We start from the raw sequence: 3,900 nt of genomic DNA on the forward strand, positions 1-3,900 counted from the left end.
CGTTTTGAGCGTGTGTGTGTGTGTGTGTGTGTGGTGTGTGTGTGTGTGTGTGTGTGTGTGTGTGTGGTGTGTGGTGGTGTGTGTTGTGTTTTTAGAAACAAAATTCTCCAGCAATCTTATTTCAAATAGTCTTTATTATCCCAGAGGGACCCACATAACACTATCAAACACACAAATCATAACACAACAGAAGGACACATGCAGACTGTACCATTCAACAATATGAAACACTACGCTCATATGTTGTAGCAGGTGTTGGATTCTAGCTTGAAATAGACTGATACATGGTACATACTAGAACTTATTGATGACTTTACATGTATAAGGAATGTGTATGTTGGGGTCAATGAAGGGTGGATAGGAACTTGGGTGTATGGAAAGTTTCTGAGTACTCTCTCTCTCTCTCTCTCTCTCTCTCTCTCTCTTCCTCTCCTTCTCGTCTCTTCTCTCTGTCTCTCTCTCTCTCTCTTCTCTACTCTCTCTGTCTCTCTCTCTCTCTCTTCTGTCTCTTGTCTCTCTCGTCTCTCTCTCCTCTCTCCTCTCGTCTCTCTATCCCTCTCCTGTTCTCTGTCTCTTCCTCTTCTCTCTCATCCCTTCTCTCTCTCTTCGTCCTCTCGGTCGTTCCTCTCTCTTCTCTCTCTCTCTCCTCTCTCTCTCTCTCTCTCTCATCTACTCAATCTCTCCTCTCTTTCTCTCTCTCTCTCTCATCTTCTTCAGCCTTCCTCTCTTCTCTTCCCCGTCTCTTACATCCTCTCTCTCGTCTTACTCAAAAAAACCAAATCGCTCTCTCTTCTGCTCCTCTCTTTTCCTCTCCTTCTTTCCTTCTCTTCCTTCCTCTCAGTCTCAGCAGGAATTACTTTGGTGTCCGTTGTCCGTCCAAGGGGCAAACTCTCTGGTCCTTCCTACAAGCTAATCCCAGTTACATGGTCCATGATAAACTAGCACAGCTCCGGGACACGGTGGAAATGTGGTTGCTTGGCGAGGCGTTACTGGTACTCCCGCAGCGGACATACGGATTGTGGGAAACTGACGGAATCCTCGTAGCCGGATGGGCGTCTGTGGGGCAAATACCGTCCTGTGGGTGTCACAGTTGCCCTCAAGACCGGGAGGCTGCAGTTTGGAGCAGAGTTGACCGGGAAGAGACGACACAAACCCAGCGAGATATCCTGACCTGGATGTAGATGCAGGTTCACCGAGTGCGCAGAGCTACGTGAAGGAAGACGGTAAGGCCTCGCAAGACCGAAGTCGACGAGTGGTGAGAAGGATATTTACTCATCGGACGGACAAGATGGAAGAATGCCGGCGATTTAGAGAGGGTGAAGGGTGGTAGGCTATATATCGATTGGGACCTGAAACGTGGGCTTTAGAGGGGTTAGAGTAGTAGTATATATATGGTACTGAGACTGGGTTATAGGGGGGGTTAAGGACACCACCGCGCCGGCGGCGAGGAGGCGGGCGAGGCGCGAGAGGCGAGACGCGCGAGAGACGAGAGAGAGCAGAGAGAGAGGAGAAGAGGAGTATCGGTTGGGCAAAACAGGTTATCCCCAGGGGACAAATACCCTGCCAGGAAAGTCAGAAAAGCTGCGGTGGGTTAGAGTGTAGTTGATTAATCTAAGTTCCTATTTTCAAAGGGGACGTAAGAACTGGGCACTTTAGAGGGGATTCCTTTGAACGATGGATAAGTCAAGTTAGTGGATTTAGGTAGGGCTTAATTATGTGATGGTTTTAAGAGGTGAACTCGACTTACACAAACGATTACATGCATTTTGGTATTGGTTTTTTCATTCTCGTCTGTTGGTGTACATTTGTGGATGTACAGGTTCGCATTTAATATGTTTGTTGATTTGTAGCAGTACAGATGTTTTTTCATTTCGATCTTGTGGTTTTGGGAGAAGCAATGTGCCTCACCTAGCCACAAATATTATGAATAAGAATCGCTCAGATTTTGGGAAAAATACTCAACAGAGGATAGTTAATTTGTCGGAGATTCCCTTTTGGATGAATTTTTGCTCATACATATTAACCCTAGCGCTCACTCATTCCTCTTTCTATTCGGTCACACCACCTACACTTAGATCTTCGCGAAACACATCACTACAACCACATCTAAACATCCCGTAGCATTGATATCTATCCACTCTGGGGGTGGGTGGTTGGTTAATACTACTGAATGTGTGTTGTTCTATGTCCATAAACCAGAGTGCTGTGTGTGTATTACATAAACTTGTATCTGTCTGAGTTCAGAGTTCTATACAAACCTAAGGGCTCTCTTCTCTCGGATGCTTTTATATGTAGGCAACACAGAATGCTAAACCATGTCAAATTATTGTATTATTACAGAGATCGAATGAAGAGAGTACTAAACGACGTAGTTCTCTACTGATTAAACTCAAAGCGAGTTTCCCTGAGGCTAGGCTCGGGCCGCCAGGATGGCTGTTTGGCTCCGAAATGGCAGGTGGTTGAATTTCTCGGGCTTATATTACATCTAGAGGGCGTCGTGGCAAGGCCAAGAGTAGGAATGCACAACAAACACAAAACTGTGTAAGGAATAAAGAAGTTACATCGCAATGCTCGAATAATCACTTTTGTTATTTAGTTTTACAGTAGAACAAGTACTGAAAATAACTAATTGGCCGTGGTCAAGATGAAATGAGTTCGGACGCCAGCATACGATTCTGAGTTGTCTAAATGGGGCGATAGGGGGGGAAAACTTATATATGGAATAGAGTGCTCATTGTGGGACCAACCCTCCTCTTCATCTAGTATGGTCACATGTCTTGCCTCTAACATACCTACATGACCGGAACACTAACCTCACCTTTTAGTTATTTTTATATGAAGCGGCCATGTTTGACTGAATGTCAGTTGAATGTTAAGTGAAACATTCTGTCTTCCCCATCACACCCTTCTCTCTGTCAGAGTGACTGGGAAATGGAGAGAGTGAAAAGATAAAAAAGGAAAGAAGAAATGGTGATAGAGAGGGGGAGAAAAGGGGAGATAGGAGGAGGTAGAAGAGATGTATGATTCAGAAAGGTATGCATTGGAGAAGAGATGGGAGAATGTTTGAGAGAGAGAGGAGGGGGAATGAAAAGAGAGAAAAGAGAGAGCGAGACAGAGGGGAGGAGAAGACATCGTTGCGGGCAGACATTAATTTACAGATTGCACTGTACACCATGGAACTTTTTGCTCAAACCCCTCTCCTCATAGAGTGGTGTCTAAATAGAGGTGCCCACAATTAGGGGGAAGGAGGGAGAATTGAGGGGGGGCTGACAAAATATCCCATCCTCTAAATCGACTGCCTATGCCTGCCGTTTTCTGCTCTATGGGGGAGAGCTGCTTTTCCACTTGGTAGACAATTGGCTCAGTTTGAGATCAGATATTGTTGACATCAGTAAACGTGTGAATACAAAATGCTGAGAGATTGTGTGGATTGGCACAGTCAAACTACACTCTATTGTAGGTATTCCATCAATCCTGAACCATGTTTAATCAATGGATCACATACTATTATACTGATTAGAGGTTGGAACAGTTCTAAAACATAACAAATACAATATTCACAATATGTTATGACGTTATGGATACCTAATATATTTACTATTACCTGGCTGGTCACAGGGTTTCGTAATCAGGGTTCATGGTTATCTTTTCTTTGTGGGAGCAGCTTAATTGAAAAGGGCGAGTGCATTTATGTAGGTTGTAATACTATATGGAGAGGAACTTCCATCGACCAGGATTTTACATATAAGGCATTCTCGCTTCGCGACTGTGCTGCATTTCGTCATCTTATATATTAGATCATTGCATATATTGTGTTATATTTCTATATTCAAAGATCTGAATAAACTATGGCTTTTATTATTACACTCATGACATTGTGGCTGTTCTGTCTGGTACTTC

Source organism: Salvelinus sp. IW2-2015, unplaced genomic scaffold (genome assembly GCF_002910315.2).
Source record: "Salvelinus sp. IW2-2015 unplaced genomic scaffold, ASM291031v2 Un_scaffold7082, whole genome shotgun sequence".
Classification (NCBI taxonomy): Eukaryota; Metazoa; Chordata; class Actinopteri; order Salmoniformes; family Salmonidae; genus Salvelinus; species Salvelinus sp. IW2-2015.